The sequence below is a fragment of the Rissa tridactyla genome, chromosome 1 (genome assembly GCF_028500815.1).
Source record: "Rissa tridactyla isolate bRisTri1 chromosome 1, bRisTri1.patW.cur.20221130, whole genome shotgun sequence".
NCBI lineage: Eukaryota > Metazoa > Chordata > Aves > Charadriiformes > Laridae > Rissa > Rissa tridactyla.
Window position 1 is genome coordinate 80,908,132 of NC_071466.1, and position 13,508 is coordinate 80,921,639.

At 37.2% G+C, this 13,508-nt stretch overlaps 1 protein-coding gene across 2 annotated transcripts in view; it reads right to left on the bottom strand.

Annotated features, from left to right (window-relative positions):
• PUDP (pseudouridine 5'-phosphatase) overlaps window positions 1-13,508 on the bottom strand; it is a 71,755-nt gene that overhangs the window by 55,712 nt on the left and 2,535 nt on the right. The gene's annotated exons all lie outside the window — the stretch shown is intronic.

A 13,508-nucleotide genomic window follows, 5' to 3' on the forward strand; every position in this document is an offset into this window, starting at 1 on the left:
AGTGAACCCAATTCATATGAGGACTACAGGAGAAATAGAAAGCTGGAAGAAGACTCTCTGACAATAGCTATGAAGGTTATGCTTTCAGCTATCTCAAAGGGGAGAGGGTGAAAATTATTTTGCTAGAGTGTGGTTCTGAGTATAATGGAAATGTTATGTTATGATTCTGTTTTGAGTGTGACAGCTTAGAGTTGCAAGAAACACTGCTGTGTACCCTACTAAATGAAATAAAAAACCCCATGTGTTCAGAGACTCAAAGAGTGCAAAAAACTTTAGTCCATCATTTCATTCTTCCATATGATTAATGTGCTAAAAATAAAAACCAGATATTGTGATCCGAACTAGGAGTCATTCCACTTTCACTCAATCTTTCTTCCTTTCTACCTCAGTTCTGTAAGCCGAGGTCAAAGTTTACATCTTGAGACATAAGCAGCTTCACTCTCCTGTGGCTGAAATTTAATAAGCCTGACACAGGAGTTACTTCACTGGGGTGTGCTCAGTTCTACTGCAACAGGGCTTGCAAAAGACAGACTGGCAAAGTATACGCTCAATAAGCGGGTAAGAGGAGATTTTTTACTTTCTTTCCAAAAATAACCCCAACTTCCTTCCCTCCATCCACAAACTAAAGAAGAAAGAAAAAAAAAAAAAAAACAAAACAGAAAAACAGTAGCCTTTCTCTCACTACCCAGAATTAGGTCCAAATCTACTGAAATCAATTAAGTCACAATGGTACAAGCAAGAGACAATCAAGCTCACAGTTTCTGCATATAAATACTCTAGATAAGGTACACATTTCCAATTCCACAGTAACTAACCTGAAATTAGATTTACAAAAAAGAATTCTTTGCTCCATCGCAACAATTTGCTATAATTCTACCTGTAAATGTGAAAATTGTTTTTGAAGGTGCATTGCAGGCAGCCTCACGGTTAGAAAGGGGTGAGAAGTTTAAGGAAATTAGGAAAAAAATAGTGTCTCTGATTAACACCTGACAAGGTGTGTCAAAAATAACAGCTAGAAACTATTAATATAAGCATCACTTACACAACTATACATAGTAACTGTGAAAATGATTATGGACAGCCATATTCAGCAGTATCCAAACAGATCTGATGCACAAAATCTAGAATGGAGTGCAGAAGTTAGTAACACCTGAATATGAAATAACTCTGAAAAATGTCATTTTTAACAGGCACTGTCAATAAATAGGTTCCCTGACCCATTGCAGAAATTTCCTTTTGCTTGATCTAAAAAATCAAGCTTACAAGCAGCAAAATGAAGTGTGTCTGCTTCATTTGCTGAATACACTGAACTGAGCCACTTGAACTTAAATGACTTTCAGACAAAAAGATTAAGTCCTAAGGCTACACCTTTTGATCCATTATGTTTTGAAGCTGTTACAAGGATTACCATGTTCTAGGCATACAGTTAAAGCAGCATATCCAGTTAAACAGGGTAACTTATGTGTCTCCTAAACGTAAGGAAAAAAAACCCTAGAAGGTATACGAGTTGCAATAATAAAAAAACCAGCTGGTCACTAAAGACCTTTCTCTTCTGAAAACAGGCAAATGCATAATAGGCCACATCTTTCTAATAGACTGTGGATAGTAGTTTTCAAAGAGACAGAAAACTGCACAAATGCAAATCTGGTATTCCATCAACAAGCTGAAAAGCCTTTTGTTTTTTTCTGTTGTCTGAAGAGCAAATCTAACTACCAATATAAGAATCCAATTGTATGAAATGTTGCAATCAAAGAAAACACAGCTGAACACTGTTGAACATTGCTCCAGTCTACTCTCTACAATGTAAAGGGCAGTTTTAGTCACCGAGCTTGTCATAAACAAAGAGGTTGGAGGTTTTTTTCTTGTGTTAGGTTGACACAGTTCACGGTGGTATTGCTACAGGGCTGTCGTCCTGTCATCACTTCTGTTATGGACTTGTATTTTCTAGAGCTTTAAAACTTTGCCGGTTAAAAACAAATAAAATGAAATTATACAAGAATTAAAGCTTTTTTCTTTAGGAAAGGGATTTCTTCTGACAGTAACCTCTACCTTATTGTTGTTATTCATAGCATCACAGCAAAGTTTGTGTTGGAAGGGACCTTTAAAGGTCATCTAGTCCAACCTCCACTGCAATGAGCAGGGACTTCTTCAACTTGATCAGGTTTCTCAGGGCCTCATCCAACCTGACCTTGAACACTTCCAGGGATGGGGCATCTACCACCTCTCTGGGCAACCTGTTCCAGTGCTTCACCAACCTCACTGTAAAACATTTCTTCCTTATATTTACTCGAAATTTACCCTCTTTTAGTTTAAAATCATTACCTCTTGTCTTATCGCAACAGAGACTGCTAAAAAGTTTGTCCCCATTTTCTTATAAGCCCCCTTTAAGCATTGAAAGGCTGCAATAAGGTCTCCCTGGAGCCTTCTCTTCTCCAGGCTGAACGACCACAACTTTCTCAGCTTGTCCTCATAGGAAAGGTGCTCCAGCCCCCTGATCATCTTCATGGCCCTCCTCTGGACACGCTACAAGTAGTTCATGTCCTTTTTACGTAGGGGGCTCCAGAGCTGGACATAGTACTCCATGTGGGGTTGGAGCAGAGGGGCAGAATCCACCCTTGACCTGCTGTCCATGCTTCTTTTGATGCAGCCCAGGATACGGTTGGCTTTTGGGGCTGCCAGCACACATCATTGGCTCTTGTCCAGCTCTTCATTCACCAGTAATCCCAAATCCTTCTCTGCACAGCTACTCTCAATCCCTTCATCCCCCAGCCTCTATTGATACCAGGGGTTGCCCCAACCGACCCAAGTCTAGTTCGCTAGTCTGCCTGGGTCCCTGTGGATGGCATGACCTCCCTCAGGCCTTTCAACCACACCATTCAGCTTGGTGTTGTCTGCAAACTTCCTGAGGGTGCACTTGATGCCACTGTCTACGTCAATGATGAAGATATTAAACTATACTGGTCCCAATACAGACCCACAAGGAACACCACTTGCCACTGATCTCCATCTGAACATTGAACCACTGACCACTACATTCTGGATGTGACCATCCAAACAATTCCTCATCCACTAAACAGTCCACCCATCAAATCTGTATCTCTCCAATTTAGAGAGCAGGATGCTGTGGGGGACTGTGTCAAAGGCCTTACAGAATTCCAGATGGATGACATCCATAGCTCTTCCTTGTCCACTGATGTCATCACTCCATCATAGAAGGCCACTAGGTTGGGTCAGGCAGGACTTGCCCTTGGGAAAGTCATGCTGGTTGTCTCAAATCACCTCCCCGTCCTCCACGTGCCTTAGCGTAACTTCTAGGAGGATCTGCTCCATGATCTTCCCAGGCAGAGAGGTGAGGCTGACAGACCGGTAGTTCCCGGGATCCTTGTTTCTATCCTTTTTAAAAACAGGTGCAATGTTTCCCTTTTTCCAGTCACTGGGGACTTCACCTGACTGCCATGACTTTTCATATATCATGGAGAGTAGCTTGGCAATGACACCAGCCAGTTCCCTCAGGAGTCTGGGATGCATCTTGTCAGGTGCCATCGACTTCTATATGTTCATGTTCCTAACATAGTCATGAACCTGATCTTCTCTTACAGTTGGAAGGACTATGCTCCCCCAGTCCCTGCCTTGTGGTCCCATCCACTCAAGAGGTGTGGGGCGTACTTCTTATTAATTATAGAAAACCTAGCATGTCTCTTGAGAATTTAACTCCCTCCCATGGACTGTGGGAGGAGTTTCAGTAGGTCTTGAATTGGAAATGGGAAGCATCTGCATTGTCAGTACTGAAGCCATTGAAATACATCATCATCATTCTGAAAAAATAATTTCCTCAGTAGTCTATTATTGTCTCAAAGGCTCCATTATAGACAATTCAAGTGGGTAATACATTTTTCAAATTTAGACTATCATTAAGTACAGTTATAGAGTACCTGTAATCATTGATCTTTGTGAACTATTTGGTTGAATATTTGATTTACATTTATGGGCCTGTATTATCAATAAAAACTTCACAGCTTGGAGGAAAGGAGTAGGTACTATTATTTAAACAGAATTGTAGGACTTTGTAACATCTGTTACCTTTCTATCCAAGGAAAGAGCAATATTGGTAAGGTACACCATATTACATCTCTGATAAGGTACAACACCTATGTACTGGGCACCTTGTAATCACTCATGAATACAAATTTAATCTTTCCGAATTATGTATTTCCATGCTGTGCTCATCTCTAGAAAAAAAGAATGGCATGAAAAAACAAGGTTTTGGGGAAAAGTTATTGATAAGCACTACCATACATGCTGAAGAAGACTCAGATAAGATGAGGATTTCAAGACTTTAGTGAGAACAACTTCTAGGAAAATCAGATCAAATCTCAGCTGGCCTAAACTTACAGAGTGTGTTTTTCGACAGCAAGCCTGTTTTTAATTCACAGCACAAGACAACTACTTTTAAAGAAACAGGAGGAGAGAAGAAATGTAAATGTAGGATCCAACCCAGAAAGAATGAATGGGTATTGGAAGTATTTTCCTTATTGTAAATCTTTTGAGATATACTTAGGAATAACGTTAGAACATTACGAAATGTAATTTCTTGTACATACAATTAGAATATAAAGCACAGAACTCAAGCTCCCGATTTCAGTATGCAAGACATTATGAAGAGAAAGGTAAACTAAATATCTATTGAAGAGTACACAGAGGAAAAAAAGTGCTCTGCCTTCCTTTTCTTTTTATACAAATACAGAAACATTTGGGTCAAACAGGAATATTTGTTTTAGTCCCTTGAAAGCTGCAATTATAACAGCAGGAAGAAAAAGAAAACAGGAATCTATTCCATGTTGAGCTACAGTATTAGAAAAGGGAATGGATGAAGAGGGAAATGACTTCCATGGTTTTGCTATAAATCTTAGAATGTAGCTTTTCGTTTTTCCGTTAGCAGTAACTTCTAAGAACATATAGCCATTTCTCAATTAACCAAGGCAATGAGGAGAGGAAAAAATCAAGCTAACACACAATTTAATCATCTTGCACCATTGCCTGGGGGAGAGGCAGGGGGAAACACAGAAAGATTTATGTAGATAGCAGCTTTAACCAGTGTAATGCAGACAGGCACCAGCTACAGATCCCAAAACGCCAACTCTTAAAGCCAAGAGCTTTGATTAGGGAAAAACAAGGCCTAGTTCATCCATAAACCATATAACCCAGCTATATTGTTAACTCGCCATTATGCAAAGAGACTTCTTCAAGAAAATTCTGACACGTTTTTAAGGCATTTTTCTTTGACAACTTCAGAGGTACTGAAAAGCCACTCATTATCTTAATAGTTATTTTAAATGGAAGAAATCCTCTCCTTTGCATACATACCCACACACAAAAAGGCATGCCCTGTATCTCTAAAGCTTTATCCAGGAATTGCAGGGATTTATAGAGCACCAGAAATTTCCAAACTGAAAGAATATTATTTGAAAGATTCTGAAATCTGTAAAACAAACAGATACCTAGAAAAAATAATACTACCATATACAGAAAGCTTAATACCGTGATGAACACTTCACAGGCTTTCTTCTATTTATGAAATATATTTGAGATAAAAGCAATATACAGACATAATATATCCAAGGAACGATAACTGCAGAATTTAGAGCATAGGCTAAGAAAAACCTTAACAACAAAAATAAACATAAAAGAAGAAAATTCATAATGTTATGACACTTCCCTCCCATGATGCCATCAAAATTCGTAAGTTTTCTCAGAGACGAAGATGTCACATAAAGACTGCTATACAAAGTATATTCACAATACGTGTATATATGCATAAGTATTGGTATAAACTCTTATGTTGTTAACACTGCCATCAATAAGTACACTTACTTCTGTAGGTCCATTTTGGAACTCATAGGCTATTTTTAAACCCTGGGACCTGGAAGCACTCAGGCCATATGTTATTTCAAATCTTGTCCCAGCTTATGTGTAGACTGCCTTCTCTCCCTACCATCCTGCTTTTCGTAGGAAAAGAATGGTCTGGATAGCAAGCAGTAATAGTGCCACAGCAGACTCCAGAAAGCTCTCCTCTCAGGGCAGTTCAGGGACCATCCTGGACAGGTGAGGTTGCATGTGACGGATCACAGCCACACAGAAATTTTGTGGTGGTATAGCGTGAGGTTTTTTAGGAGACACAGTTGTTTCCAAAGGTATGAAGACTTGGTAATAGACAGCTAAAAAACACTCCAAAAGCTTTTTAAAACTTTGAATACTATTAGCAGGTAAAATCAAAAAACCCGTTTGTTTGGTTTTTTTAAAATCTGTAAAAGAAAACTATCTTTTTTAACGAAAAAAAAAAGGTAGAACTGGCATTAGTACGACAAGTGATATAAAGATGAAAAACTTTTTTTTTTTTTTAAAACTAACCCTTAGAACCTAGAACTTCAATTTTATCTTGTTATTCTACAGTGTTCCAAGTGCACAAACTAATTACCTGCTCTCTGTAACAAGTTCCAAAAGACGGAAGAGGAATAGTTTACTTCCATTTTGAAAAAGGCAAAGCCATGATAAACAGTAAACTATGCAAAGTCAAGGGTGAGTCAAACATTTTAAGAAACTAAATTTTACAATACTATACAATTTGCCATATAAAGTGCCACATAAAAAGTTTAAAGTTCTAGAACATACAAAACCAGAACAGTAACACTAATTCTTGCTCTTTACTCTTAGATGTCTTCATTCATGGAAAATGAAGGCATTGAAATTAAAAATGGGAGAAGGACAAATATCATAAAAATATGATCTACAACAATAATAACAATGCAAGTTATTAGGCAGAGGAGTAGCAATTAACTACAATACCTTAGTGGCCCAAATACTTTCATTTTCCTGAGATATGTTCCCCATGAAAAACTGTTCTTAATTTTTAAAGGCTAGAAATGTATTGCATTGTGATACGCTCTTTGTGGCTCCATCTCCCCTGAGCCACAAAGCAAAGAAGGTTTTGCTAGTCCAATAATAATATAATGCTATAGAGAGGATTCTGTCCTATCATAAAAAGATCCACCATTTCACAGGGTGTAATTTTTTGCAGTAATGGTTTTGTAGCAGAATGATGATGTTATCCAAGGTTATGTCACTTTACAGGCATGCACGGGTCTACTCTTCTGCGCTGAAAATACAGGTTAAAGAAGCTTTCTGGATGTAAATTACAAAACCAAAAAAAAATCTTTACCATAGAACGATTTATTCAAATGAAATTATGTCTCAGTGTACCCATGCTCCACCTTAAACCCATTAAGTTCTCCCTCTTCAGCCCTTCTGATACACTATAATCCCAATTTTTTCATTAAAACACACATTATCTTTCATTCCATTCTTCTTCCAGTATTAGCGCAAATTTTTTCCTCTTCATTAGAAGTGTTTCCAAACAAACAGTACCAGCGTCAAACTCATAAAACATCCCAATCCAACAAAGACACTTCCTCTTATGACTGGTCAGTAATCAAACAGCGGTCTATTAGTTTGAATATGTACTCTATGGCAGTTTACATTACGCCCCAATGGGCAGATTAAAGCAGAACACAATTTTAAAGCCATAATGTTCAGAAAGATGCCCCAACGTGAGCAGGCAATTTGCAGTATATGGCGACACTGTGAAAAAGAACCTGAGCGAACTAATATGTATGCACAGCAGACAATCAATGCCCAGGAGGGAACAAGAGGGCTGAGCTGCTTGGCAGCAAACCCAATCAGTTCAGCACCCGCAAGCACAGAACTGCTGCAAAGGACTAGCACGCATCTATCCTTCAGAGAGCAAAGGTTACAGAGGGGCTGCTGGAACTATTACACCAGGTCAGAGAACGTGTATTAATGAGCTGGGAGAACGAGACACTGTATAACGCTGTACATATTATACAATAACAAAGGTCATGAGCAAATTCCTATGGATGTTAGACAGAAAGAATGGGCTGACAAATAATAAACTGGGCTTTCAGTTGTGTTGTGTTATCCTGAGACAAACCGAACATGAAACTTGTCCAAAAGAAGCACACATGGGCACAGCAGAGGCGAAAACTAACAGCAGAGGGAAAAAGTAATATATGGAGTGCTCATACATAACTGGTGCCCAAAGGAAAGCTTTCAAGTACCAGAAATAAACCGGTTTCAGAGACACACAGTCTATTAGAAGTAGGACTTATTTGATGACTTTTACAAAAATATACCTCAAAAGGGAAGGAGGAAGAAAAGTAAGAATACATTTTTTAAAAGAAATCAGCTATTACATATAATAACAGCAAAACCTACTTGGAAAAGAGCAGTGTTCACTTAGATGCAAGTTCTTCCAAATTACAGCATTAGATTTACTACCAAACTACTATGGAAAATGGTACTTAGTATAAGATGAATTTAAAATTATTAAAAGCTGCACAAGAACAGAAAGCATACATAGAGACAGTGAACATTGATACTGTCAATAGGTGTGCAAAATTTTGCCAAAAAAAAAAGAAAAGGGAAAAGAAAAAAGTTGTCAGCCGTCAAAAAAAGAGCCTCAAGAAACAGAGACAAGCATTCCTTACTGGTTATTGAAGGAGAGGAAGTAAAAGTGAGATAAATAAAACAGGATGGTTTTCTCCTAAGTACCAAGGAAAATCTTGATAAAGGTTGGCAGTACTTCAGTGAACTTTGGGTCGGAACACTGATTTTATTATTATTGTAAAGGGGAAGGAAAAGGATAAATCAAGGTCAGGAGACACTGCTAGAATCATTATAAGATATGGAAACGATTTTGGTTAAATACTTCTCAGTAGTCTTGTGAAAGAAATGAGAATCAATAGAGAGAGGTACAGAAACTCGTAACAGAAGCAGCAACAATCATGAGAAGTCTCCACATCATGCAAAAGAAAATCAGTTGTCCATACTCAAAGCAACAGATATGATGTTTGAAGGGAGAAGATATTTAGCTTAATTGCTTTTGTGTTGTTAGTTAACACAGTTTCTGGTCTTTAAAAGAGCAATGATCATATTCTGAAAATTGTCGTCACCATTAAGATCTGTTGCCAATTAAAAACAATTTAAGAAAATTAAAAAAACAGTTAAACAACTAACACCCACCCACCCCAATATTAGAAGTATAAATGTAAGTATTCAAGAATAAGATTGTCTCTCAGAGAAAAATATATCAGCAGAACTCACAGAGCAGAATTTTACTGGTAAGCTGTCATACCCAGACAAATTAAGGTGTCCTTAAAAATTCCCCTCTCAAGAGTTCAATTATCCAACTCACAACAAGGCTACATGAATGAATTACGTCTACTAAGAACAAGAGCTGCACAGTTAGACCCAAGATGGCATACAGTGTAACCACTGCCAGTAAGCAGAAAAATAAATCCAGGGTTGTTAGTGTTATTTTTCTTTTTAAGTAAAAAGAAAATTGGAATGCAGCAGCTGGAAATAGCATTATTATAAGCAAAAACTCTATGAACCTTTTCTTTGTGTGAAATTCTGTTCCATTTATGACACCTTATTATTTACATTCAAAGCAAAGTAATTGGAACTTTATACACAAAACAGTGTATGTAGCCAACAAATATAAAACCTTATCATCAACAAACAGACTGGAAAATCTGTATTTAGGCACAGAAAGAGAGTAATTTTTATAAATGATCAAACTGCTGTGTGCATCCTTAAAATCACTAAACAGAGCCTTTAGACTCCTAGCAACTTCAAAACATACCTCCCCACTTACTAAAGGCCCTCTTCACAACTGAATGTATGTAACAGTCAAAGCTAAAGCCACATTATTAATAGTGGAAATTTGAAATCTCTTGGGATTATTTACTATGTTTGGTGGTTTTTTTCTTTTAGAACCAAGTGTTTTGAGTCTGGTGCAACTAATAAATAAATAAATAAGCACCAAAAATGCATTGCATTTGTGTGTAATTTATGTGCAATATTAAGATAAAATCATGGATCTTTCAGCTTGGGAGCATTCCTCTCTTAATTCTCCAGGGAGGTAAAAAGATCATTGCTAACACTGCCCATGGCATTTTGAAATGCAGTAGCCATTACAGAAATGAAAAAAACCTGTTCTACAGATGCTAAACTAAACTCTGATTCTTGATTATTCTAACCACAAACAACAGGCAACCATGTGGATGGACAATCTGCAAATCAATCAGGGGAATAACAGAAGTTAGACTCTAGGTTAGTACATTTGTTGTGTCCTTGCCAAAATTTTCCTTGCTGCTAAATTAAAATGTTAGCTTTCAAGCATATGACAAATCTTATTTACTCTATTTATGGTTAGTTAACTCTTAATGAGGAGCTGTTTTACTTATCTCCAAAATTTGCTTGTGAAGCATCTATGAGGTATTTTAATCTAATAATATCCTTAATCTCTTTGTTTTTGCAACAAGATACAAGTACGAAACACAAGGGCAAGACAGTATTTTTGTTTCCTTCTTTGTTCCCCAAAATCAGATGGAAATGGAGAATGGCAAGAAAGAAAGTTTCCACCACCTAGAAGCAGAAAATAGGCTTACAAGATTGCCAGTTTATAGCCTAAGAAGATTAATTCCTGCACTTAAGCTGTAACAGAGGACAATCTAGAGAGGACTGATGTTTAGTTGAATTGGTGCTATTTGCTCTGATGCAGAAGAAACAGGAAGCTGTTTTAACCTCCCATTCACACTGTAAAATAAAAGACAGCATGTGCATAAGAAAACTCCAGCATGGAATTCTTACCAGTTTTCTTGTAACAGCAATCTCCTAGGCAACTTGTGCAATGAAATGAAAGGAAGAGTACATTTTTGACTTCTGACCTTGTGACAATCGGTAGGTAACACTGGGGAGAAAGAAAACATGCCAAAACTCTTGCGAATCTCACAGCACTGCAATTAATTTAACTGCAAATTAATTTCTCCTACACTATAGACAAGAGATTACCTGTATGACCAGCCATGCAGGAGTTGCTTAGAAGTGAAACACAAGAATCCAGCAGTCTTCTCCACACAAAGGAGACAGCGGCTGCAAAAGCATCAACTTCTGATTCCACCTGCCTAAACTACTTCTTGCCCCCCTGTGAATGGTCAGAACAAGCTGCTATATCTGTGCCTGTACAGTCCAACACGACTTTGAGTTATGGCAAAGGTATCTCGCAAAACTAAGCTGCTTTAGAAACCATCTCTCTTTTAGATCTACTTGAATATGCTGAATTATGTTATGTAAAGATGCCGTTTCACAACACTAAAGGATACCGGCAAGGATAATAATTTACATAAAATGATCACTACTCTTAACAAAAATTTAAACAAAAATAAATACATGACTAAACTTTCTATACTAAAGTGTCATGTTCTCTGCATGTTAATTTAGCTTTAGTTCAGCTTTAAGCACAATGCTAAGAAACATCATATCTTTGCCACAGTCTTCCTACATTCATTTGTCAGTTAGGAAAGGTTAATATTATACATGCAGCTTGTAGAGAATATAATTTCTAATTTAAAATATTTTCAGCCCCCTACAAGTTTAGGCACAGATCAAAGGCAACATTCAATCCTGTCTGTGTTCTGGTGGTGGGGTAGCTGTTGGCCACAATTACGTAACAAAACTTGTCATAGCTGAAAATGCAACCTATACAGTAAGTTGAGAAGATAGATCCTAGGGGGCATGACTCTAGCTGTATATTTTGTACAAATTCAATAGATTTTTTTCTTCTGTATCTTCAGCTTTGGTTTTATATGTTTTTATAGTATGCTAAAACGCCAGGATAGGATATTAAACACTACAACTGCAACAAAAGTATTTCTTTAGGTATCAAAGATCTGTAGCTTCTGTTCTCTTTTTCAGCTTTTTATTTTAGCCAGCTAACCCTGTACTCTGTGTGTCACATAAGTGCACACATAAGTAGGTTTAATAGTTCTAATTATACTACATTCTAGCTGTTAGAACAGCAGTCTTCTGTAGGAAAAGACTAAAGTATTTTAAGAAAGAGCAATCTACTGTACAAGTTCTGAGCATTTATTGTTAGGATTTGCTGTAGGGAAGCATGAAGAAATTTAACACTACAAGAGCTCGGGGGCTTTTGGTTTTTTTTAAAGTACAGTAAAAAATAAAATTTAATTATTCCTTTTCCACTCATTTATACTATACAGTGAAGTGAGCACCACTTATAAACTATGTTAACTAAATCTTGCTGTATATGTATAATAAAGCAGGATGCAGCTGTAGAACAATAGCACAAAAGGCTGTTTTTTTCTATTACAGCTGGAGTTTCTTACAAATAAGAGTCCTTCAATTAATTTTACTTATTAAATAAAAAGCTGTCTAGAGGTGCTGTTCACATGTTTTACTTTCTAAATTAGAGCACTATTTTCCATTGTGCTAATTTCCTGGCAACTGGAATGACAGACCAAAAACCTAAGATGTCACTCAACAGCTCAAAGGGAAAGAGAAGCTACTCCAACAGAAGAAAACTCCAGAAGATGGGTGAACCGCATTGATCGTAAATGCTGAAAAAAGTGTGTTAAATGACACTTCACATAATGATACAGAAGGACTCTAAACAAAAGGGATGAAGTACTTCCAGTGGTAGTTCAGGGGCAAGAACTTCCCTGTTGAAGGTTAGCTGATATATCAAGGTGGGACTCAAGGACAACTTAATCAGTGTCAATTATGTTAAAGAGGTGGGGGGAGGTAAAGTCACAGAAGACCAGACTCAGCAGCACTCTCATATAACCTAGCGTTAGCCACTAAAATATATGGATGCAGGTTCTGTGGTGTAACACTTGTATTGTTTCCAAATTCAAGAACCTTGTAAGTGCCTCAGACCTCATTTAAGGATTTTACACTCACAGTTATGAAGTATTCACGAATATTTTTGAAATCTTCCTATCATTAGATATTCTACCTTCCTTAACCAGAAGTAGGTATGTCAGCTATAGAAAGCAAGTTCATGCCACATTACATTAGATCAATTTAATGTTCAATGTTTCATCATTTATAGATCAATTAATATTTGGTCTATAAAATTGCCATCGTTTAGGTGAAAACTTCCAAAAACAGTAACATACATTTTCAGACACTACTTCATTGTGAAAATTATTGCAAAACCTAAGCTTCAGATTCTGAAAAATGCAGTCAGCTATCGAGGTACTTAAAAAAGTTACAAAAGTGTAGTTACAGATATCCAATACCGAAAATTTTGTCTGTGCTCTTTCAAAGAAGGTAATTTTATGCAGATTTCTATAGATTCTAGAAATATGTATGTAATTCATTTTACCATTTTCAACGTGACACATGTGACATCAAAAAATTCATAGGAAAATTAAAGGGGGAAAAGGGATCTTAAATTTCTCACCTAGGTTTACATCAACATAACAATTTGTCTTATTCAGAAGATTTACAGCAGACCGGTTGGTCAGAAAGCATGTAGCCTGTATGCCCTCTATTTCATTCCTTCCCCAAATTATTCCAGATTTCTTGAAACAATTAGGAATCTTGGGGAAGTCAAGCAGTCTCCTGAC